The following is a 26,705-nucleotide window of genomic DNA, read 5'->3' on the forward strand; positions in this document are numbered from 1 at the left end:
TTCTCTGCACATGCATGTGAACTGTTTCCATGTTTGTGTAAGGATGTTCTTTATAGTGTGTTTACATTGGGTTTGCTGATATTCAGTGTGTATTCAGTGGGGATGCCTTTCATTCATGTCAAACGAAAATAGGATAATTCTTAGCAGTCAGCAGATCTCTCTGTATTTCAGACATACAAATTAAGTTGATACAGTTTGCCACTCCTTTGAGGAATCAAAACCCAGGGAGACTGGACAGCTTGCCTATAGATCAGTGGCAGGACAGACCATGGGATCTGACTACCAGACCTGCTCTCTAATCATGAGGTAGCATAGTCCTGCTCCTCGGCCAAGGCATGCCCTGTTGTATCTTGCATGCGATAACAAGTAGCATTTTACATTCTTTGTCTGGATATGTGTATTTTACGGTGGATAATTACAAATCAGGTAGTAAAGTGCTTTCTAATGGCACAGGAAACAATCAGCCAAAGCTTGGCTTGCAGCTATTTGAAGTGTCTCGGTAGTTTTCGGTGCTTAGCCTAGCACGTGTAATGTGTCTTCTCATACAGATGGGATGAGATCCTACTTAAAGCAATAATGATTATATACATCATACTTATAAATGTATAAACTTCTTTTGAACATACTGGAAAAGCTAAAATACCAACTGTTAAACCAATGAATCATACATTGTAAGGGAGTGTTTTTATACATAATACATAAAATCCAACTGTATATGTATAGGGAGGGTGAATACTTACATATCACATGTGTAAAATATAAATGATCCTGATGAACATGACTGAAGTAATTTATGTTAATGCTCCAGTTAGAACTATTTCTACATTAGTTTCAAAATGTTTTTGTTATACTGTAGATTCAATGTCAGGAAGATGAAGGAATCCGGGCTTTTAACTGCAACCTCCACACTGCAGTGTGACTCTATGGGGATGTTCAAAGTTAAACATTTGGTTTAAGCATTAAACACTAATGTTTTCTTTTTAATTCCTAGGCCTGTATAAAAGCAGATTGGGAAATGGTTTACAATACTTCCTATTGGGGTCTTCCACACTGAGAGTGTCAGAAATTACATCACTTTTCTGCTATTTGTTTTTTATTGCTTTTGAAGAAGAAGTCTTTAAATAGCCAGCATGTAATTTTCCTGGTGATAAGTGATAAGCTTTAAAGCAGGCCTATTTTTCTTTTAAGAAAAGGATGCTCCCATCCCACCTCCAAGTTACTTGACTATCAAGGGAAGCTGTCATCCATCCCCAAGTCTTGCCTGTCCTTAAGGGTGTGGAAGGATTCATCACTAGAGGGAGTCGTCATGTTCTCAGTTACTCTTCCCTGTAAGAAGAGAAGAGAGCTTGTGATGAATGGTCTTGCAACTAGTCCCATGGTGAATGGTCCCATGCAGGTATCTGCAGGAAGGATGGTCTAACCCATGCTGTCAGCTCCAAGTAAGGAGACCTTCTTGACCCTTTTCTTTTTTTGTGCTCCAAGTGTCTCTTTCTGGGTGAAGGACCAAGGAGACAAGGCAGTCGTTGTGCTCCCACTGTCTCTATTGTTATTAGGCCTCATCTTGAAGGCTTTGCACTTGGGAGAGAGAGTATGTAGTACACAGTCTTGCTTATTGCTATATAAGGGTGATGGGGCAAAAATCAGGGTGGGAGAAGTCCCAGTGGATAAGGGGGTGTGAAGAAAAGCCCTTCAGAGAAATAGAGAGGGGAAGAAACAGCAAAAGCTACAAGCTCAGGAGTGTTGCATCCCAACCAGAAGGAAGTGCAGCAGGAGGGCCAGGAGACCTCCTTCGATGGATAAGGAGCTGCTGAGGAAAATTCAAATTAAAAAAGAGGCTTATAAGAAGTGGAAGCAAGGACAGGCGGCCTGGGAAGAGTACAGGGATGTTGTCCGGGAAGCTAGGGACCAGGTTAGGAAAGCTACGGCCCAGTTAGAGTTAAACTTGGCTAGGGATGTTAAGGATAACAGGAAGGGATTCTACAGGTACATAGCAAATAAAAAACAGACAAGGGAGAATGTAGGCCCCCTCAGGAAGCTCTCAGGAGAACTGGCTACACAGGATTTGGAGAAGGCTGAGGTTCTGAATGACTTCTTTGCCTTGGTCTTCACTGGCAAAGGCTCTGACCAAACCACCCAAGTCTTGGAAGGCAGATGCAGGGACTGTGAGAATGAAGACCTTGAGCCCACTGTAGGAGAGGAACTGGTTCAAGACCATCTTAAAAATCTGAACGTGCACAAGTCCATGGGTCCTGATGAGATCCATCCACGGGTCCTGAAGGAGCTGGCAAATGAAGTTGTGAAGCCACTGGCCATCATATTTGAGAAATCATGGCAGTCAGGTGAAGTTCCCGATGACTGGAAACAGGGAAATATAACCCCCATTTTCAAGAAGGGGAAAATGGATGACCCGGGGAATTACAGACCAGTCAGTCTCACCTCTGTGCCTGCCAAAATCTTGGAGCAGATTCTCCTGGAAGGCATGCTAAGGCACATGAAAATCAACACGGTGCTTGGTGACAGCCAGCATGGCTTCACTAAGGGGAAATCCTGCCTGACCAATCTGGTGGCCTTCTATGATGGGGCTACAGAAGTGATGGACAGGGGTAGAGCAGTTGATGTCATCTACCTGGACTTGTGTAAAGCGTTTGACACTGTCCCACACGACATCCTTGTCTCTAAATTGGAGAGACATCAATTTGATGGATGGACCACTCGGTGGATAAAGAACTGGCTGGATGGCCGCATGCAAAGAGTTGTGGTCAATGGCTCAATGTCCGGCTGAGTGGTGTCCCTCAGGGATCGGTGTTGGGACCGGTCTTGTTCAACATCTTCGTCGCTGACATGGACAGTGGGATTGAGTGCGCCCTCAGCAAGTTTGCCGATGACACCAAGCTGTGTGGTTTGGTTGATACTCTGGAGGGAAGGAATGCCATCCAGAGGGACCATGACACGCTTGTGAGGTGGGCTGATGCCAACCTCATGAAGTTTAACCATGCCAAGTGCAAGGTCCTACACCTGGGTCAGAGCAATCCCAGGCACAGCTACAGGTTGAGCAAAGCAGAGATTCAGAGCAGCCCTGCAGAGAAGGACTTGGGGGCGTTGGTTGATGAGAAAATGAACATGAGCCAGCAGTGTGTGCTTGCAGCCCAGAAAGCCAACTGTATCCTGGGCTGCATCAAAAGGAGCGTGACCAGCAGGTCGAAGGAGGTGACCCTGCCCCTCTACTCTGCTCTCATGAGACCTCGCCTGGAGTATTGTGTGCAGTTCTGGTGTCCTCAACATCAAAAGGACATGGAACTGTTGGAACAAGTCCAGAGAAGGTCCACGAGGATGATCAGGGGACTGGAGCACCTCCCATATGAAGACAGGCTGAGGAAGTTGGGGCTGTTCAGCCTGGAGAAGAGAAGGCTGCATGGAGACCTCATAGCAGCCTTCCAGTATCTGAAGGGGGCTTACAAGGATGCTGGAGAGGGACTCTTCATTAGGGACTGTAGTGACAGGACAAGGGGTAACGGGTTAGAACTTAAACAGGGGAAGTTTAGATTGGATATAAGGAGGAAATTCTCTCCTGTTAGGGTGGTGAGGCACTGGAACAGGTTGCCCAGGGAGGTTGTGAATGCTCCATCCCTGGCAGTGTTCAAGGCCAGGTTGGACAGAGCCTCGGGTGGCATGGTGTAGTGTGAGGTGTCCCTGCCCACGGCAGGGGGGTTGGAACTAGATGATCTTAAGGTCCTTTCCAACCCTAACTATTCTATGATTCTATGAATGGAACAGATGGTAAAAGAAAGGCATATGAGGGAGAGGGGTAAATAGAGAGGGGTAGATAAAGGGGAATATGGCAATCTGGAAAGAGGTGTGCAGCAATGCAAACAAAAAGACAAGGGAAGATGAGAGATTGTGACTTCTTAAAAGGGAAGATGCATGAAGATCTGTGGGAAGGAAAGAGGAACATTTGTAAAGAGTATTTGTTGAACATTTTTTAAGAGTATTCATGGCACTGAATTAAAGAGTTATATTAATCAAAAGTCTTCACTGTCCATTAGCAAGAGCAGAAGTGCCATACTTACACTAACTTTATATTGCAAATTGAGAAATGCAATCATTAAGGACAATATGGAGATTGGAGGAGCAGTCTGAATATGTGACAAACAAAGGAGACAGTAAGAGACACAGCCTGTTTACATTTCACATTGTGTTTACAGCAGCCTCTGCCTTCCACTGGACAGCGTAACCAGCAACCTCAGCTATGGCTGGATATGTAACAAAATTGCAAAGCAGGTTAATCTAGCTTTATGTTCTCCTCAGTCGATGAGCTGTGCTCATTAACTAAGGCCAGTCTAACACATAGTTCTTTCCAAAGAAGTTTGTGGTTACTTTCTCTGCTTGGGTCAGGTCCCTGTAACATACCTGTTTGTGGTCTCCAGGATCTTGGAAAGGTACCCCTGCTCTAGGACACTCCTCTCATTTTCAGCTACTTGAGTGTACTGCAGCCTCTACTCTTGGCTAGTTTGCTGTAGTGTTTCCGTGCATGAAAATTATATAGGCAATATACAAGAGCATGTGGATTCAGTACAGGCTTATTCATATTTTTAAATAGAATGTAATTTGCTATTGGCAAATTAATCTCATTTATCCTAATTTCATTTGTTTAAACCATGTGACTAGAGTTATTCATTTGCAAAGGAGTTGGCAAATACTGCCAAATCCACTAATATATCTGGCTGCTGAACATAGCATTTGAAAATGGAGTTATTTGCCACCCCTGTTTTGTAGTATGCTGATTTCCATGACAGCCCATTGTGATATTAGAGAAACTTATATAGCTTTATAGCTTTGCCTGGAGAAAAAGCAAAAAGAAATTATTAACCTGACAAGATCACACAGGGACTACCAGAAAACTGTAGAGAACAAGACAGATTTCCAGGACTGGACTCTTTTGTCAGTCGTGAAAGTGGTCCCACTAACCTGTGGATAGTGGTCCCACTATGTAAAACATATTTAAAATCCAATTCCAAATCTTTGCTTGAATCTTTTCATTTTGTTCAGCTTTCAGTTAGGAGAAGATACTGACACCATTCCAGCTCTTTTGTGCATATGTGCATGTGGCTACAATAAATATATATAAGTCTTAACATACTTAAGAATTCTAGTTTAGGGGAGCCCACATGCTGCAGACGACACTCAAGTGGCTGCAGCATTTTGATTTATTTCTGTAGAATATCACAGTAGTGTTATCTTCATAAGAGAGCCGTGGGCTGCCCTGTCAGCTTGCCAGAAGCCCACAGGCTGTATCGTATTTACATGAAATGGAGCATATTGCCACCCTTGGCATTAACACAAAGGTGTGTCCCAAAGACGTGCAGGTCTCAACTCGCAATGAGCCATCCTAATCCAAGCAGACAGGCCAGGAACTGTGTATTTTGTACAGCCGATGTACCTGTCTGCCTACCAGGGTGACAGCAAGCCTCATTCTGACTACACTATTTGTATGCTAAGCAAGCAGTTAAAATAACCCAACAGTGCAGCCAGTATAATTATCCTTTATCTCACATGAGTTCAAAAGGCAGGCTTTCCTACTGCCGCTCTGTTTTCATAGCTGTCTGCTCCAGAACCATTTCAGCTGTGGTGTTTTTGGTGGAAAATTAAAGAGGGAATGACTGTCATAGCTTCCTAATGACAACTTGAGGTTATTTTATATGCTAAGTCATTCATATCTGTTACAATTTAAAAGCATACTGACATCATATACATAATAATCATACAGGACTGCCTGCATGTTTGCAAATAAATGTTAGAATTCATGGCAATCTTTTTTTTCTCCTGCCAAAGATGATTAAATGATCCAGGTCCATTTTCTTCAAGCACTTTCTCTGTAAATAGAAATGTCTCTGTATGTATCTGTTAATTGCTAACAGAGTCCACAGACAACTGTATATTGCAAGTTTTTGTTTATTATTTATTTACCAATTACAATTGAAGAATTATAAAAATAAATAATCATTATGGGAAATTATTTTCTATCAACTGTACATCTATTTGCAAATAATAAGTAGCATTTCAGCTGTGCCTAGGGTCCCCTTGTAAAGAACAGCATTGAACTATTACAAATTCAGGTAAAGAATATATCTTTTCTTGGTACCACTTAGTGTGTAAGTATTGCCTAGTTATCTTTTTCGGTCATGGTGCTGTGGCTTTTTGGCTTCTTGATACTCTACAAAGGATATGTGTTACAGTTCAACAGCTTTGTATTGCTATAGCCTACTTTATTAGCTCATGAAGACTGAAACCAAGCGATTTCTTTTCATTATATATGCAGCTAATGTTCAGTAAACTGAAAAGTGAAACAAATATGCTAAAACATGCTTGTATCATCTTACTACTTTGATTATATCTCTGTACATGACTGTATCCTCATGTGACTCTGATACAGGGTGTATTTCCTCTTTAACTTATGTTAATGTATATGTTGCCAGCTAAATGGAAGACCTATTGGTTTGTGGGTTGTTTGTTTAAAAAGAAACCCATCACAACCAACAGAAATTTTATCAATTTAAACCACTCTGAGGGCTTCAAAAAAGCTAATCTGTAACATGAAGTACCTGTATATGCAATTCTGAATCAGTTTTAGGAAAGGAAGTTTGTGCATCAATTAACTGCTAGAGTTCATGAAGTTGCATATCATGTAAGATTAGTCTACAATATACCTGAAATACCTGAAAGTCCAACAAGCTTTGTATTTTAAATCAAGCCAGAGTCCTGTGGCACACAATGCCAGATGTACCTGGTTGCATGAAGGTGACAAAGCAAAATCCACCAGTCCCATAGGCATTTGACTTTAGACAAAAGTGTCAACCTGCATCTCTTGGAAACAAGTCACATCAGAAAAAAAAAAAAAAAAAAAAGTAGTTCATCACATTCTTAAAAGCCTAATTTAAAAATCACACTTAAACAGACATCCTAGCATTTACTTTTATGTAAATGTACTTATGTTGTTTGTGTACTTATGGTGTTTGATGAAACATTTATTCCCTTTCCGTGACTGATTGTGTCATGTCTTGCTGTATCAGATAACAGTGCTATTCACAGCAATGGGGGCTTCATGCTGTGTGCCTTTCCAAGTGAATAGCAGTGGACACCCACGATGAAACAGCAGTTTACTTCCCAGTTTGTATGCAATATTCCACTAGCAGAGTAGGCATTCTCGGAATGATTTCAGCAAACAAAAGGCACAGTCAGAGTTGTATTTGCAGAAGAATGGGGCATGCAATCCTCAGTTACTAGCAGGTGAAATATGGCTCCCTTAATCAAAGCAATCCACTGCACATTTATTTAAAATCTGACATACAATTTAAATCTATGTGTCTAATGCTTCTGATTACAGTGCTATTCAGAGTATTTGGGTTTCAAGGTGGCTGCAGTTGAAAGGGAAGTATTTCTTTTCCACTTCCCGCGAAGCAGTGGTCCCATGGATGTACTTCAGCCTACTAGAAAACAGGCACTATTTATCTGAAACAACTCAAGATAAAATACAGACAGTTGGCATCACATGTCACATCTTTTCAGGCACAATATGTTTGAAAGAGAATAGGCCAAATTCCTTCCCAGCATAGCTCCATAGAAACCGGTTGGTTTGGTTCAGCAGGTAGCCAAATATAAACATTGTCATAGAAAAGATTCATTTGGAATCAAACATGGAAAAGTTTTGAGTTGGGATGATATCTGAAAATATTTGCTCAGTGGAATTAAGACATCTGAAATACTTGGCTAGATTCACCTTAGAGTTTATATTAGTATTAATGTAAACTTCATGGTGGATCAGAGCCATAGGTAGCCACAGGGCCATGCAAGCAACACAGAAGAAAAGTGACCAAAGTCCGCTTTGCTTCAGGGAGTTGTCTGCAAATGACACCCAAAGTGGGACATGCTCACTGGGAAGATGAAGTGACTGTATGCTGAGCAATGACCTCAATATTGCCATTCCTTCAGGAGAAGCTACCTTTTTGAACACACATGAAATTCAAGTGGGAATTAAAGTTGCAGAAATCAAAGTCCTTTCTCCACCAGCTTCCATCTACTAATAATTCCTCACTGAAAACAGGTTTTTTTAAGGGTCTGAGGTTTCTTTTTTCTCCAGTTCGTAGTTGAATGATGCAATGGAAGAAGACACCCTAGGGTGTTGCCACATTCAAGAGGTGACTTCAAGGCCAGCAGCACTCCCTGCATGCAACACTATCTTGCAGTATTGTCTCATACTATTGTTCTCTGTTGCTTAAATATTTAGAGAGGTCCATTATGCTTTGTCATTGCACTTCAGCCCTTTGGAGAGTATAGAAGACAGATCTGTAGTGCTGACCGGAACAGTTCAGCACTTGACAAGGAGTTGAAAATATTTCCCCCATGATTTGTCCAGTCCAAGACATTTAGCAGGACATACCAAATGCCTCTCACACTTTCAGTAAATCATTCAGTGATATCTCCCACAACATATGATTTGTTTGGATTCAAGGCTTCTTCAAACTGCATTTTAAGAAGAATGACAAGACTGAATTCATGGAAACATATCCTAATTTTTAGACCAATATAAACCACTAGGAGCTCTGTTAAAGGCAGAACTGCTAAAAGTCAAGATCAGGTCTCTGTGGTTCTTGGCATAGGGGAAGCTGCTTGAGTTTGGTTCCCATTAGTTATTTAGAACTTTTAGTATTTTTTGTTGCTTCTGTTACTTCATTCAACTAATTGCCAGGATCTTGAAGAATTTTGTTCCATGGAGACAAATGCTGTATTATTTTTTCCAAGCACTGTTAAATCAGCAGGAGTTACTTATATGCACTGTTATAACAACAGTTGAAGTAATATAATATTATGTGTTTATCCCTCAATTAAAAATATGTCAGTGGCCAAACTATGTCAAAATAATACTGTGATTCTTCAGTTGCCAATGAAAAGTAATCATACACTCCAATTTATTTGAGAATTGTTCACGAACACACTCACAGGTCCTACTTATTAAATACTACCTTCTTTTTGGCTGCAAAGAAAAGTAGAAACACATTCCACATTAGTGCCCATTTTAAGCGCTTTCTTGGCATAAGTATTTTCTATTTCTATACTCAAGGACAGCAACAATCTCTGTGATAGCAAAAGCATAACAAGTTGTAAAAATGACCTTTCAGCATCATGAGTAAGGGCATGCAAGCTATGACACAGAGACCAGTAGCCATATGTTTGTTACCTTTGACTTTAGGTTGCTTGGCAGAGATGCGTCAAGTGTCTCATTCAGTTCTTCACTGCTGTGCAAACATCTGTGCTAAAATCTAAACTTCCTTTACAAAAAAATTTAACAGAAAACAGCATTCTCTTAAAGCAGGGCTGAAATCTCTGAGATCTGTCATAGGAATAGACTTTTCTCTACAGTTCAGAGTAACCCCTGAGTCATGTGGCAGATGGATTCAATTAGCCTCAATTAAAATACGAACATTGGGATGGTTTGGCAGAGAGATATTGCTGCAAGGATGGGAAGAGGGTCGTCAATTAGAAAGTGTAGTAGTAAACCCTAGTGTGAAATCTCACAATACTGAAATGAATGTCTTGCAATTGAAATTAACTATCATGAAAGAGATTTTGTATGTTGTACTAGAAGGGAAGTTGGAGGACCCTCCCCAGCTGCAAGGACTATCAGGTAATTAATGATTCAAAAAAAAATAAAATACAAATTTCTTTTACATTTTCTTGTGCTTCCTCAGAGATTATCCAAACTTTTATCATACCAACAATTAAAGACACAAGCAGATAAATGAAGGCTAATTCCTTAAAAGTGTTGTAGGACAACCATCAAATCCCAGTTTGATTCTCTGGCAAAAGGAATTTCTGCTTACAAAACACAGGAGCTTCTATCTTTCTATATGCAAGGACATACTCTAGAGAACTACTGGAATACAAAAATTAATAACCATATTGAAAAAAAAAAAAGAGTGGTTTTTTTTTGTGATATCTGATGTTTGCAGTAACAGAAGCATCTAAAAACTTGTGCTTCCAATGTATTTCTTGATTTTGTAAGTATAGACCTGTTTTTCAGAGATTATTTTTACAATGAAATATGAATTTTTAAATAGAAATATCACTTAACTTGAAATAGCAATGCCTTATCTGCAAAATGAGATAATAGTTTTATTAGATAACCTGAAGACTGTGGAAATGCAGTAGCAACACTTGCACGTATCTTGCTTACCTTCTGCTTTTTTAAACTCCCGGTTTCTAGTTACACCCCTCAGTTTAAATACAGTAATTTTAAATGAAAAAGAAAAAAAGGGGGGGAGATGTACTGCCTGCAATTCAACCCCTACTTCACAACACACAGACACACAGACACGTGGATACACACACACGCACACGCACACACACACCCCAGCACATTTGTTTTCATCCTATAAGTACTTTATTACAGGTAGCATGATCTAGGTCTTGATAGGGCACTGTTTCCCTACAACCAGGCAGGTGTTAAAGCTCCTTTCATCATCTTAATGACACATAAACATCTCTAGGATCATCAGTGAGAACACCTACCTCACAACAGAGAGACGTCCCAATTATTTTGCAAGTGTAGTCCCTATTTCTGCCCATTTTGTCCTTATGGATCCAGAGCATGGCACTTTCTCCATCACTTAATCATTGATTCTCTTCTTCCATGCTCCTCCCCAGTATCTATCTAGTAAGGTATCAAGGAAGAAGACAGACTCAGTCCCATCAGTTCCTAGCTACTCAGCACAAGCAGAATCATAGAATCATAGAATAGCTAGTTTTGGAAGGGATCTTAAAGATCATCTAGTTCAAGTAGTTCAGTAATTTAGCAGACACACAGGCACAGTTGGCTCTGGGGACAGGTATCTTCCACTTACAGAGTCCCCTTAGGAGCTAGCTGTATCTCTACTATTGCAAAAGAAAACTGCATTTGTGTGACTGGGGTGAAGGGCTGGTCAGACCACCATCAGTGCAGTGGAGAAGGCCTGAACTGTACACTAAGAGACTATAAGGGACTTTAAGTGCTTGATAAGGTCTGTTGAATTTGAGCTGACAAAATACATTCCTTTACAACTCCTCTACCTCAGGCTGGTGCACTCATAATTTTCTGAAACAGTTGTTTACACTAAAGTTTTCCATGCTTTGTCTTTCTCCAAAGGCAAATTTCATTGTCAGGTTTTAGCAGAAACCCTGCTGGTGCTGCTTGGGTGGGCATTTGTAGAGGAGAAGGATCTTTTTTAAACATCTGAATTTTATCATGCAGTCAGAACAAAAGTGGCTGAAGTCTCATACTTGGAAAGAATGAAAGTTTTTGCTAATACCAAGCACAGCTGAGCTTTGCAGGGCAATATGAAGTATATATTGCTTTAACCTGTTTGGTTAAGGTCAAGAATGAAGTGACTCAATGTCCTGGCTGGTTACAGAAATGCTGTTCCTCCATACAAAACTCATTTGAATATTGAGCTATGGTTCAGCATTGCTGATTTCAACATGTAATGGATCAACCCCACAATTTAAAAGCAACCTCAATTGTCCAAAGAAGTTGCAAGCCCTCCTGGCAGAGTTGTGCAAGACCAGAGGCTTGGTTTGTTTTGTTTTGTTTAACGGGGTTGTAACCTTGCCAAGCAAAGAGGCAGACTGCACATCAGTAAGGACAACTTATTTCCAATTTTAGTGCTCTGCTGAGATAACAATCTTCAAGAGCAGATCTTTAAGTCTTTTTTAAAATTGCTTTTGGTAACATGTCTCTTTGGGGTGTCCAATTGCAGCAAAGCTCACATTTCCACTATGTACTCTCAGATAAATCAGGAATTTTACTTGAGGCTTGCTCTGCAACCTTGGAAAAGTAGTTTCACCTTTTTGCCTACCTCTTAGAGGACAAGAATTAGCAATTACTAACAACAAATACTATGTGAAGAAATTACTGGTGTTATTATAGAAATATGGAACTATGCTAGTTACTACAAATACTCATTTTACTATTATCGTTATTGTTATTGAATTAGTAGTTGTAGAAAAGATCTGTAATGTAAGAGGATATGTAGGACTGGAAAGAATAATCTGTTTGACTGAAAAGGAAGACAAAGTTGTTAAGACAATTAAGAATCCTCCTTGTGGTCCAGTCCAAGAAAAATATTGAACAAATTTATATTGGTGGTAATATAGGGATCTTCCTAGTAGCAAAATTGGAGGTAATATTGCTATCATTTCTCATTATTCTTGTTATCTACTACTGCATAGGTAGCAGTCCAGAAGTGCCCTGAGTCAGTTTGTACCCAAAGCGAACATCAGCATCCTTCTTGAAAGCATTCCAGATGTAACCAGGGTTGTAAAACAAAACAGAAAGTTGACGGTTTTACTGTGATGCACGTTACAATCAAGTAGTTATCTGACGGATCATCTGCTTTTAATGATCCATGATGAAAAATATAGCTGTCACATGAGGGATATATTTCTCATCATAAAACTTACCTCTGTAATTTCAGCACCTGAGTAAGTGCTGCCTCAGGTGCTGATTGTGCTAGTAAATACTGTCTGAAGAGTGATTTCCCCATCTGTTTCTCCTCCTTCCATCTAAATGCACAGTTTGGCAACAAGTGCGTCTCTACAGTTCCTTTCCCTTCAGCAGCTGCTGCTATTAAGGATCTTAAAGGAGGAGATTCCTGTTGGGTATCTGGTGATGCAGCAGTTCACCTGGGGAAAGAAAAGTCTTTGCAAGATGTGTATGTCAGTGTTTACATAGGTAGCTCGTGAAGCAAACTTTCACGGGGAAGTTAACTCTCTGGTGAAGCAAACCGCTTCAAATCACTGCTGCCATTGGAAGGGGATGAATTCATGTAAGCCATTTAACTCAGGCTGCCACTGTAATTAGTGAAAGAAAAGCTCCTAGTTTATGTAGATTTTGTACCTCTTCATTGGCTAGGCTTTTAACTTGGCATCTGGGTTAGATGTCTAAACTTACAGCTTTCATCCCCCTTGTGCCATATTTATGTACAGCATTTTCTTGATGGGAGAAAACAAGATACACACTGAGGGCTTAGATCAAAACATTAGGTCCCCAGAAAGCTGCAATGGTTTCACCGCTATCCGTAAGATTTCTGGTATAAATTGCATGGATGTTAAAAGCAAGGAAACCTCTTTGTCTAACGTGATGATTGAACCGCAGGAACAAATTTTCCTCTCAGATTTTTGTTGCAGACCCCCTATGTTAGGGAGAGGTTATACGTTTCAGCGTGCTGACAGACACTATTACATACTGTGCTTTATTCACCCCTGTTCCGCTGGCCTCCAATAGCCCTGTGCGCCTCTGAATCCCTCTGCCTTTGGCACTTCTGCTGGTGAGACTCCCAGCTGGGGGTGTGGTTTAGTTTAAATGGGTGCTTTTCACCAAAAGAATAAATTATTCCAATACTACTGTCTGAAAAGGGTGGATCTGGAGCCAATTTAGTGAGCATAAGTTACAATTGACTTTGGAAGTCATAACTTATGCTTTGAGCTTCCTCAGATGTATAGCCAAGGAGCTGTCTGACTGCATGTGGTTTTACACATCTTTCAGCTAAATTAGAAATCCAAGTGCAAAACTTAATGTGTGGAGATATCTGGAGATTTGTGACCTTCCCAGAAAGATTTTGGGCCCATAAACCAGCCAGAGGGTCTCCTGGTTTCATATACCCTTTTTTTTTTTTTTCTCACCACATATGGCACATTGATAAAGAGCAAATGGAGTTTATTATATCTTAATTAATGAATCTGAGTATAATTTGCCTCAGTCCTGGCAATCAAACTCTGCTGGAAAGCTGGTTAGTGGAGGGAGCCAACTTAACCAAACATCCTCTCCAGAGATGTGACTAAAGACTGAAGTATATATGTATTGATACATGTGAAAGGTGGGAAAGACTTGGGAAAGCAAAAGACAGGGATTGCACTGAGCTGGGGAAGGCCAGGGATGGAGCCTTTAAGAAGATAGGGAGGAAGTTAATGGTGAAAACGGAAAAAAATGTAGTAGAAAAACAACAGAGAGAAGATAAAAAGAATTATAAATTGGACATATTAAGAATGTCCAAGGTCACTTGCTCCAAGAACGAACTAAGCAGGGTATGCATCCTATCTTATCTGTTGATGCTGAGAAAAAAGAGCTTAAACTAAACCCTGAAGTCAACTAGAGGGAATCTGCATATAAGTTTAGTGGTCTTTACTCCAAGCTAGTGGACAGAGGACTAAATCACTCAGATATGTAAAGAGCAGGAATAATGACAGATGCAGACAGTTAATTTCTTCCAACTGCCAAATTTGTAAGTTTAGCCTGGTGGGATGCTACCAACAGTGATAATGAACATTACAAAGTTTGTCTGTATTTAACCCACTCCGTCACTGCTTGGCCAGGGTCCTGTGGATTTCAGTGGGGAGTTTACATGAGAACATGCAAGTCCCTCCTTCCCAGAAAGGGGTATTCCCAGCCAAAATACTTTGTTAGATATCTTGAGCAGGTGTCTTGAACTGCTGGTGCACTTTCAGTACACCAGTTAGCACCTCTGATGTGGTAAATGAAACAATTTTGATCTTGAATATAGAAAAATGAAGCACTTAGACTGGTGGGAAGAACAGCTTTATCTCAGAGAGGTGCTGAAGTTTGCATGAAAATACATAACTTAGGGCACACACTCCAGCAAAAATTACTCAATGAGAACAAGAACCATCTCTAAAAGTGCTTTTAATATGTGGATTTGAATGTGTTAAACATTATGTATGTTGCTGCACTGATTTTTCTTTTTATGTAGACAGGCACGAGTCTCCCCAACACTGTGCTTTGTCTAATTCATACCCATGCAAAACACAGATCAAGTAGGAATGAATGAGTTGCTTGCACCTTTTGGTTAGGTACTTGAATAACTATTCTGGATGTAAAGCAGCTGGAAACAATGCTATTTTTACCCAATATTTGCATGTCTACTAACATGAAGGATCACACATTTCACACATTTCCTACACAATAATAATTGCAGAAGGCAATGTCCCGTTACTCATGTAGCTGGTCATTTTTGTATGCAATTACCAGAACTGTGTGCTCAATTCCAGTAACCATGCGCACAAAAATAGGCTGCAACAGTCTGCTTAGGATTGTTAATAACATGGTCCAAAGTCTCAGTCTTTATTTCTGTATTTTTTTATGCTGGTTTTGTAAGAGAACTGAGCTGGGAATGAGTTTGGTTGTTGACTACTTGAGCAAAAGCAAGCACACATCTACAGGTACTGCTGGGGCTGCAGAACTGTGGAATTCTGCATTCACCTGCATATGGTTCAAATACTGAACTTGGTATGATGAGCTTATGGATCAGAAGAGAGATACTGCATCCAGTGACCAGCTGTAGTGCAAGTCTCAAATAAAACAAGCAGCTTCTGAAATTTTGCATTTAAAATACACACATCTGGAGCTAGCAGTGTCATCATGAGGCATAAGTCTTTGCCGTAAGCAATTCAAAATCAGACTGCAGTAGTTCAGAGAAGACTTAATTGGCATTTCTCTTTTTTGCATATCACTGTTCTCATCAGTTCTAATACATGGGTTTTTTCCCACCTCTACAAACTTCTTTGCCTTAAAGGACTCATGAAGGAAATAATTAAAAAGTACACAGAGGAAAACTGTCTGAGCAGAAGGGGCAGAAATCCAAGGTGGTTTAGGGAGGTGCCCCAAACACTCTTTTGGATGATTATTAATTTTTTTCTTACTATTATTTTATGATGCTGTTCATGTTTAATTACTCATGTTTTCCTAACCTGTGTGACAGGCATAATTTGAAGAGCAATAGTAATGATCAAGCCATGGAAGTGCCAGGTGCTGCCTACGTGCTGAAGCAAGCATAGAGCAGACACTGTCAGGAGACAGTGCTGTTTCTTGATTAGATCTGAACTTCTTTTTATGTTGATGAAAATGAACCTGACTGTTATTATTTAAATATAAACGATGCCAAAAGATGCTATGAAAAGTCAGAGCTCTATCAGTTTACTTCCTGTATGAAAGAGTAAGTTCATGGGACTTCACTGTAGTATATGCTGTTATAATATATACCAGGTTACTTTAAAAAGATACAATTAGTTTATTTGGGTCTTTATTAGTGTAAACTGCCAGACAGTCCATCTAGGTTAATATAGTTTTTATATATATATACAGTGAACAATTTTAGTCTTTATATTTTCAAATCAAACCTCAAGACCACAGAAATTACCAGTTACGCCATATACCACGTGCTAGTGTATTTGAAGCTCATTTAGAAGCTGTAGTATCATTTTGGTTTGGGGTTTTCTGGTTACAATAGCTTTTGGTTGTTTCATGCTTCCGTTGTGTGCTAGTGAAGTGAGATATTGTGGGTAGCACTGTTGAACAGATAATAGTACCTCATCAGAATGTGAAGCCTTTTCTTGTATTTTTTCTAATAGTAAATGGAAATTTAATTATGAATTTGTGGATACCTTGGCCAAAGTTTATAAAGTGTTGTGCAGCTGTGGTAAGTTTCAATGCTTTTATATTTAATTTAAAAAATAATTTGTGGGATGATGCGCTCCTAAAAAGTTTTGATGAAGTCTCATGTTTTTTGGAATGAAAATGAAATTGGGTGAAAGGAAAGCATTCTGCTTTCTGTAGGCTGCAGTACCAGTGCACTGCAGGTTCCTTCCTCGGAAATGAGAGAGTGAATCCCTGCCTAAACAACAGTAAAGTGAAATAAATTTCTGTTTGCTCTGTATTGCCAACCTTTGTAGTCCTGTAATTAATATTACATTATCCTTTTTTGTTAGCTTGTTTTCATAAAACAGAAAGTGCTGGGATCCTGTGATTACAACGACTCTCAACTCTTTGACATGTTAAATTTTTGCTCTGACTTCTTATATGTACAGAAAACCTTTGAAAATATGAAAATTAACTCTTTAGAGCACAGAAGACAAAACTATATACTATAAGTACTATTACTCCCAAGTCAATAATAGGGGGCTGGAGGGGAAAAGTTGAGCAAACTAGAAGTTTCTTAGGATTACTACAGTGAGTATTTGACTTTTATGTGAAAGAAGTTATAAAAGAAAATCCAGGGGTAGAAATAGAAGTGAAACTTCAGAAAAACAAACAATATGTAGTTAAATAAGTCACTTGCTGCATTAGGGTGCTATATGTCCATTCATCCTTGGACCAGTTTGCTGCTGGTGGGCTGCTCACTACAAATCAACATCAAGGACCTATTCAGGGCAAATTATGCTAGATTATTGATGTGACTGCTTTGCCTGTTTTATCTGTATAGTAAGCTATATATCAGAGGGAAACTGGGGGATACAGCCTAGGCTCTCTTCTTGCTTCTCCCTCTGATTCCTGCTGTTGGTCAAGTCCCTAAATCATCTTGCCTCACTTTGCTTTGTAAAATGGGGATGACATTGCATTCTTGCCATTGTGATTTTATTGCTATTTCTTAATGATATAAAATCTGTGTCCTTCTCCTCTGGTGGTCCTTCATAGTCACTGCAGTGCTGCTGTAAAGCAGTTCTGTTTTGTCTAAATGGTATTACATCTAGTTGAAGTCTTGCTCAGGTTACAAGTGAAATGAAGCTGCCAAGATGTTTATCTAGGCTTCTTCAGCTGCTTTTTAGATTCTCAGTAGATACACAATGACTCTGTCATTCATGGCTTTATGTGTTCTTACTTATTGCCTGATACGTTGGAATACATCAAACAAAGTAAACCAAGTTGTAACGTTTATTGGTGACCAGCAGTGGAAAAGAGATGCAAGCTGTAGATGAATTCTAACAGAATATTCCAGGAGCTGATATTTGACTTTGATAGATTTTCAGAGAAAGGGCTGCCATTTCTGTGTTTGTGCAATGTGTGATGAGACCCTTACCTGGCGTCTCTACCCTGCCATAACACAAACGAAAAACAGGATTGCTTGTCTGAGGAACAGCTCTGTCTTCCATATCAAAACTTGGCAATAGATGATTTCTGTGTAAATGGTCTCAAGAGACACTTTCCTTGTAAAGAACTCAAGTGATGGATGAGGCATCTCGCATTTTAAATGTTACACAGGTGAAAGCATTGGAGTATTCTGAGCCCATGCCTGCTGCTGTGTATGTCTGAGTAGTTTGCTTGCTTTTTAATTGTGGAACTAAAGGAGGTTGGTAAGTAGGGCAAGACCATTAGAAAATGCTAGCTTCTATAATGTTCTTTCATATTTGTTTCCTTTTATATATAGAAGGAAATATATATATATATTTCATAATGTTTCCTTCTGTAATGTTCTTTCATATTTGACTGCTGCAGGGTGAAATAATGAAAAATTTTCTGGTAACAGATCAAAAATTCCTTTCTTGTTTAACTGAAAGTGTTTAAGAGAAGAAGGTCATTGAGAGGACAGATTTCAAGAAGTGGTATTTGCATTTGGTGATGCTTTGGAAAGAAACAGAGCATATTATGCACGCTTTTTAAGTATATATGACAAACGCACTGCCAAATCTGTGGAATTTTATAGGCAGCTACTGTGAGCAGTAACAGCAGTAAATGAATCTGCTTTTTTCCCTTACTAAAACTGGCACTTACAGTGCTTTAGGAGATCTTTTTTCTTTTCTAAAACTTATTTCAACATAGTTTCAGCCCTATCAGCAAACCTCTTCTGGGTTAGTGGTAATATAAATCGTCTCCCAAACCCTGCAATATTCTACACCAAATTCAGAACCCAAGTGAAGAGAAGCTGGCACTAGTATGTGATGGACTATCACCAGAAAAGAAGAAGGAACAAGTCTTTGAGACTACGTAGAGATTACCTGCGAGAAAAAAATGGAAAAATATTCAAATGAAAAGATCACTGTAGCAGAAAAGAGAACAAAATCTCAGTGTGAGGTGACATTTGAAGGTGAAGGAAAGATAGGGAAATAAGGCCAGGTTTAAGAAGGTATTTGTGAGAAACAGGAGAATGATGCTCAAAAGAGAAATCAGAGGAGCTTGAGTGAAAGATTGGGAGAGACATCATATCAGCAAAGAAAACTATCTTACAATAAAAAGGGATAAATGGGATTTTTACAGGAAAATAAATTAGACAAAACAGGAGAAAGACTCAAATAAAAAGGAAAGTGAGAGAAATGAAATACCCAGGAAACAGAAGGATGGAAGAGAACGAAATACTGATCTTCAAAACAAAATAGTTGTATTTATTTTATTGATTCCTTGGAAGATTCTGTGGTGGGTTGGATGTCTGCTCTGAGTGAAAGTGAAAGATAGAATAGGAAAAATTATGATTTTTTTATTTCCCCAGGCTTTCCTGTGCAGGAAATGTAATAGGAAGTTATTTTTATTAACCAAGATCAGAGAACATGCAACAACAAACTACCAAGAATGGTGTGGAAAATCCGGTTATTTTTCTAGTCAGACCAGAAGAACCTGTGGCCATTGACCAGCAGGAGCCTAAGGGTCAGATTATTAAGAATTGGACTCAGTGAACTGAATGGCTATTGGAATCTGCACATTTAAATACACACCAGCCAACTCACGTTACAGACAAAAAAAATAATCTCGAATGCCATGTAGATGATATTTGTAGCCATTCATTAATTGCTTTATGGTCTGTTTTGTCTACCTAATCAACAGAAAAAGCACACTTGTTTGATTTCATTTACAAATGTGAAGCCAATTGATTTTACGGAGATAAACTGCTTGCTGAGCAGTATTTTTCCATAAAGACAGTCAGGTTATACCAGCCACCAAAAAAATGATGATGCAGAAGAACCTTGGATAGACACAAGGGAGTGTATTTTTCAAAGTGGTTTTGGAGGTTTTCAGGTGGAATGCACCCCTCAGTTCAGCATAGCCATGATGCTGAATGTACTGGGAGAGCTTTATCCTTTCAAAAGCTGTGAGATGCTGTGGCAATAGTCAGCCCACATCCTTAATGCACTTGCAAGGGATTGTGAGACAAGGGAGTGTGGAGCACAGTGCTTTTATTTGCAGCAGTAGCATGCTTTTCATCTGTAAAGGAAATATCTAGCTGGCTACCTTGCCTGGACTCATCAGTGACCAGTGTTTTATCTTAGCAGTCTTGGTTGAACACACATGCAGAACAGAAATATGTTTGTTTATAGGCAGGAAATGCATAAGCCTTTTCATGGATAAAGCATGAGTTTGAAGCATTAAATGTGACCTGCTTTGTTATATGCCAGTACCTGCAAAGGGTTATTCTTTGTAGTGTCCTACTTGGATTCAAGCACGAAAGCTTTCATCAAAGTAACTCTGATTATTTTGCACATGGTTTTCCTGAAAGGATGTTATGATTTTCTAGATGTTTGGTGGCTGGTGATAAATTAGGCTTTTATGATGTCATGTGAAAGGCCACTGCTTGGACTTCCTTCTCTATCAAGTGCACTGGAGAATACATCTGGGACGTACTCAGAATCAGAAATTATCCTACCTTGTTTTAATTTAACCCTTTTGTGGACCATTGCTTTCTTTGTAACTGCAGGTGTCCAGGCAAAGATAGCTTCCCTTTTGCAGACAGGAACCCTATGGTATTCCCTCCTGAGTCTGCTCCATATATGTGTTTGAAATTATTTTTTTTTCCCCTGGACAACAAAAGCTCAGCTCACGAGCTCCCTTTAAGTCTTTCCAAGCTTAAATTATGTCCGTATATTCTGTCTTGAAAGGGGTTTTCAAATTAGATGTGGGTTTTAGTCAGAAATTGGAATGCAGGGCAGGGCAGGGGCAGAGACTAAAGGTGATGTGTCCTATAAATTAGGTCAGGTTTAAGACCATGTAGAGGGAGGCTGCTCTAAAAAGCAGCCAGCAGTGAAAGTCCTTTCCTCCCTCAGTCTTACTACAACCTTCAGGGGGAAAAACGTTCATATATCAATACACAGGTAAGAAAGGAATGTTGTTTGTTCCACTCAACATGAGTCACAGCCAAGCCTTCAGAGTACTGAGATGAGCACTGGATGCAGGGAAAACAGAAATTGCCGCTACAGGTGAGTTAGAATTTTCCATCATCTTCTTGAGATGAAAAAGGACATTCTGAGTAAATTAATATTTTTATTAGGGTAAATATAACAGCACACCATTCAAAAAAGACTTTTAACATAATTCTGAGGTTAACATAATGCCTTGATTTTTCCAGAGATGTGAATATCCATAGGGGTAGTAAAATCACCAGAACAATCCATCCTGTATCAGATAAAGAATTTATCCTATGGAATTAGCAGTATCCCACTAGTCACAGACCTGCCTTCATTAAATTGATGTTTAGTGCTCTAAGGGTAGATAAACATCTGTAACTAGAATACAAGATCACTGTCCTAATCTTTATTGGTTTGTTGCTTATCATTTGATATTTGACCAGCAATGTTGACTAAACCTATTAACATTTCCAATATAAGTTGTTATAAATTAAACATTTTTCAGTGGAAGAAGATAAGAAACTAAGTAGCCTTGCAGCATGGATTTCTGGTGTTATCAGCTTTCCTATTCACCTTGACATGTCAGTCAGTGAAGACAGCTAACCCTAGGGGCCATATTCCATTTCCCGTAAGAAATGCAGCTGTTACTGCACAATAAAACCCACTGAAATCAAACAGCTTCATAGAGTGATTTCCTGATCTTTGTAGGAAATGTGAAGAGTACAGAGTGATGAGAAAAATAGAGTGAGTGGATCAAAAAATTGTGATAATGACATTTAATAATTTTAAAAGGTACCATGTCCTTGCCTGAATATTACACACTGTGTGTGGCAATAAAACTGCACAACGAAGACATGATTGTCTTACTCTCCTCCACAAAATTCTTGCCACAGTGGAACAAGAAGCAAACACATTTAATAGCGAACAAAAGCAGGACTTGGAGGTACCAGTGAAAAGAGAATCTGTTCTTTCCCTATACTGTAGCTGATCTCCACCTGTATGAAAAACGTTCACCCACTGCAGGAACTTGATTTTTAGTGATGTTAAGGTGACACATGGGCGTTCTCTCTACCACCTGGCCAGGGAGCCTGTAGAAACGTGCTCACATACAACCTTTCCAAAACATCTGCTTTAAAGAAGAAGTGCTTCTAACCCATGTCATGCAAAATCCAGGTTATTCAGACACCTCTTTATGCACAGGTTAGCTTGAAGCATGCAAACGTCCACTCACTCATCATTTCCTATCAGCAGCCAAGCTACAGGGCAGTGACAGCCATTGAGAGTGGTATTACTTTTAACCAGCACTTGCAAGGAACAATTCTGTTAGAGGAGTTGTAAAAAGCCTAGTTTGGTTCATGATAGCATTTGAGTTTGCATTTCAGCAAACATGGTAAAGATTTTTAGCTATGATGTGTACGTTTGGATGACTGGCTATGCCACATCAGAAAGAAAGTGTTTATGTGTCTAGTGCTAATGCCAGCACTATCATAATTACGGCCTGTACACGGCAAATGTACTTCCTCTCCCCCAGAAGTTCCCTGCTTTTTCTAGAAACAATTTTGCCATTCAGCAGCCTGCTTGAAATTTTGGAGAGCCGTGAACTAAGGTTACAATTACACTTGTATGCAAGCTAGAGAACACCTTCCAGATCTTCCTAGGAGCACAGAATTAAGCCTTGGCACAACCTAAGAGGGAGGGAAGCACCCACCTCACCTCAGCCAGCTGCGGGAATTTTGCCATTTGCAGCAGCGGGGCTTTCCCTGCTGCAGGGGTAACACCAGTCAGCCTGCCTCACACATGGCATCCTCAAAAGTACCCGTGGCCCAACTTGCAGCAGGATGCCTTGGCACAGAGCTACACTGATCCCTGTGTGGGATGGCTCCTGATGAGCGAGCTCAGCACCAGATCCAAAGCAAGTGAAATTCAGCACTGGCTTCAGGGATATCGGGCTGTAATTCGGGAGGAATTTTATCCGGCTCGAGGGACGGCACTGGCCAAGACGTTTTCTCAGGCTTCACTTGGCAAACGGAAAGATCTGAGTATTGTGCAGCCCTGCAAGGGGCTCTTGCGCCTGCAGCTCCACTGACACTTGCACCACGGCTGAGGTCTGCACAATGCTTTCCTCCCAGGGACGTGCGGGCTGCAGCCACTCGTCAATTAACTGGGGCACCGCCTCTGCCACAGCGATTAGGATTCAAGGCACCCGGGGCCAGCTCCCCCTGCTTTCCCGTTTTATCTGCGCTGTCGGTGGGGCTGCCAGGGCCGGTGCTGAGCGAGCCCATTTCCCCAGAGTGGAGCATTGTTCCTGGCCTCCGGCCGCCGCGTGGCCCCGCTGATGGACAATACCACCCGTTCCCGACTTCCTGAGCAGACCAGACAGCTTGCTGTTTTCTTCGTGCCTCTTATCACCCCCTGTCATTGAAAAGAAAGGTCTGGCTTCAGCTTCGGTTTGGGCTGATAGGCAGCACTGAAGTGGAAAAGGCGCAGGGGAAGACGAGGAGGAGGGAGAGGAGCTCCGCTACCATTATTATCACCCTAATGTTTATTGCTGCTCTGAGTTCATTTGCTTTAACCCTTTGGAAACTAGTCAAATTAAAGATTATCGAACGGATAAGATAAAGCTGTTGTTCTAACGCCCCTGGTTCCTGGCAGAAAAGCAAAGGCTTTGCCCAGGTTTTATTGACCATGTGGCGTGTGTTCACACCTTATGGCTGCCGGGGAGTCCTGAGATAAAGCCTTACCCTAAAGATGCCCGGCACTCGCAGCCTGCCAAGGTCTATCAGATGTGCAGGGGCTCAGCGCCAAGCAGAACCAGCCCTTTCCTCAAGTCATTCTTTCCCCTCTCCTTCCCCCTCGACATGGTTTTAGTGAAAACAGAGCTTTTTGAATAGAGAAGGGATTTGCATAGGAAAACACGCTAGGGGAAAAAAAAACATTGTGCCTCCTATTTTAAATGGCATTTAGTTATACGTGAGCTTCAGCCTATTGGTTGCTTTTGCCTCTTCCTGTGGTTCTTTGCAAACAATACTGTCTTTCTGCAAAAGACTGCTGACCCAAGAGTGGAAAGCAGTCTGTTCATGCTGCATTAAAACAAATTTAGATCAGGAACCAAATTCACTGGCATTCTTTTATTCCCTTGGTACCGTAAGTGCTCCGCAACTTTGCTTTTCTAAGAACACTGGAAAGAAAAAATGAAAACTGAGAGACAACACTGGCTTGTCTTAAATTCCTGAAGATGTTTACTGTGTTCCTCATTAGGCTTGGGTTTTGTTCATTGACATGCTTTATCTCAGTCTCCTTATATTTATTATGGAGATAGGAGCCTTTTGCTTTTTAACTATACTGTTTCTTTCCCTGTTACTATAGATATTATAGCAAACACTACTCTTCAAAAGGAAATCAAGCCAGTGCTCTCTGCCTTGTGGATCTCCGTAAGTACTTACAGAGCAGCAAACTGCAGATGCAGTGCTTATTACTGTGACTCCTTCTGGGGTTCTATCCAAGCTTAGCTGAACAGTGCACTCAATTCTGCACCAGCAAGGTGCACATTTACAGCTTCTGCAGCTCTGATTTAGTGAGATCTTACTATTCTTAAGAGAGTGCCCAGAAAATAGCACAACTGAAGTCACACAGACTGCTCTCCAATGTTAGATTTGGGTTAAGACAGGACCCTGTGGCAAATGCAGGAGAATGCTAGGAAGTGGGGGATAAGGGTGTTGGTAGAACTGCCTAGTGAACAACGAATGCAGTCTTCTGACTATTTGCAACAAGGCTGTTCTCTGATCAGTGAGCTGCAGCAGATACCTGTATGTACTGTGGGGCTGATGTTACTGCTGAGATGCAGCACAAACCCTCGTTAAAAAATGCCATGAAAAACATTCCGAAAACTCCACAAAAGGGAAGACCATTTCATAATATAAACTTTGATATATACATTACTGAGATACAACTTTCTAGCTGGGCCTGTTGCGACAGGACAAGGGGTAATGGTTTTAAACTAAAAGAAGGTAGATTTATGCTAGCTATAAGAAAGAAATGTTTTTACAATGCAGGTGGTGAAACACTGGAACAGGTTGCCCATAGAAGTGGTAGACTGCCCCATCCCTGGAAACACCTGAAGTTAGGCTGGTCAGGACTCTGAAGAAACTGACATAGTAGAGGATATGTCTACTCATTGCAGGGGGGTTGGACTAGTTGACCTTTAAAGATCCCTTCTAACCCAGACTACTCTATGATAATGGTGAAAACACAAGCAAGCTAATGTTGCCTAATCAAGTAGCTATGTTTATTAGTTCTTATTTTAATAGGATGAGTTAAAGCTGAAAAGCAACAGTTTTAAGAAGGAAATGAGGATAATAAAACACAACAGGGTTTGCAGGAAACTTTGGCCCCTAGATTCTTGAAATCCTTCCTGACAAAACTTCTCGAGCAAAAGAGTGCAAGACTAAACACGCAAGCCAGAGCCTCCACCGAGCTAGGTCTGTGCTCTTTGCTTATGGGAGCTCTGATGTAACAAATCTTCCAAGCAGTCGTGCTGATTGTGAACGTAACCCTGGCTGCTTTTCAGATGCAGTAAAACTGTTGTGTGCTTAGATCAAGTCTGTTTATTTTTAGAGGTAAAGCCTTGTCTCTGCTGCAGTGAGTGGAGCTGGGCACAATTCCATCACAGGTGTTTTACTGAGGACTTGATCTCGGTTTTATTCTGCCGTAAGAGAGAGCAAAAGCTGGCGCTGGGCTCTGGCTTCAGTGAAGGCAAATTTTAAAGGGAATCAGCTGAGCTGTAGTAATAAAGGAAGCCTTGGCCTTCTTTCAGGCCGTGCTATCTCCTTTTTCTCACATTGTCATGAGGCTTTACATTTTCAGTTAAAGTTAATTGAGTAAGACAGTGATACATTGCACAGTGAAACCAGATCAATCACTGCACAAGTGAAGATAGGAATTGTGACGACACTCAGAGCAAGAGCTTGGGAAACGTGATATTTACATTAAAATATTCTTCATTTTTGTCTCATGGTTTTAAAACTAAATTTAAAAAGGCCTGAACACATTGTGTAACAAATTTTTCTGTTTATCTGTATGCGTGTGTATGTCTGCATTTGGACAATAAATCTGAATAACCATAAAATCAGATTTAGTAATAACTGGGTATTTTCTACACAGATATGCAGCCTCATTTACAGAAAAGGTAAACTAGAAAGGCTCATTGGATAAACTTGTTCTTTTCTCTGAGAGGCAGTCATATGACAGTGAGGTGCGTATAAAGCCATAGGAGAATTTACTCTTGTATTAAGTGGCAGCGGGGAATTTAATTGCTGTCTTTTCCATCTTCCTTCCACTTAAATGTTTACCTAGATGTTGTTTCAGACTCTCAGCTTGCAGGTAAAACTTGTCATTACTATTCACTTATATTAACTATATTTGCATAGAAAGTAAGGGCTTGTTCCTCCCAAACCAGATAACTAAAAGCAAAGACTTAATTTTATGTTCATGATCTGAGTATTGTAAAAACAACAGAAAGCCTTTATCAGTGTTTTCAGGTTCGCAGACTTGCTCAGTACCTAAATCCTCGGGGTTTTCATGGAGTCCTGTCAGTATGTAAAGCACGACACCACAGAAAAAGTTATCCCACAGGAACAGAAAACATGAAGCAGTGTCATTTCATCAGGTGCTTTTCCATCAAGAACAGGGATACTGAGCAGTTTACATTCAGCAGCAGCAGCTGTTTTTTGAGAACCTTCCTCCTGACCCAACCCACCTTCTACCCCCCCCCCCCCAAA

At 40.3% G+C, this 26,705-nt stretch overlaps 1 protein-coding gene and 1 long non-coding RNA gene across 2 annotated transcripts in view; one reads left to right on the forward strand and one right to left on the reverse strand.

The window, feature by feature from the left end:
* Positions 1-26,705, forward strand: part of GMDS (GDP-mannose 4,6-dehydratase) — a 423,256-nt gene that overhangs the window by 392,664 nt on the left and 3,887 nt on the right. The window lies entirely within an intron of this gene.
* Positions 10,413-13,695, reverse strand: LOC133266415 (uncharacterized). The gene is made up of 2 exons (XR_009742388.1): positions 12,490-13,695; positions 10,413-10,701 (listed from the first exon to the last, which is right to left on the reverse strand). It is a non-coding gene; the product is annotated as an uncharacterized LOC133266415 (long non-coding RNA).

This window comes from Pezoporus flaviventris, unplaced genomic scaffold (assembly GCF_033815535.1).
Source record: "Pezoporus flaviventris isolate CSIRO_AGI_PZ_B2104156 unplaced genomic scaffold, CSIRO_AGI_Pfla_v1 ptg000007l, whole genome shotgun sequence".
Lineage (NCBI taxonomy): Eukaryota > Metazoa > Chordata > Aves > Psittaciformes > Psittacidae > Pezoporus > Pezoporus flaviventris.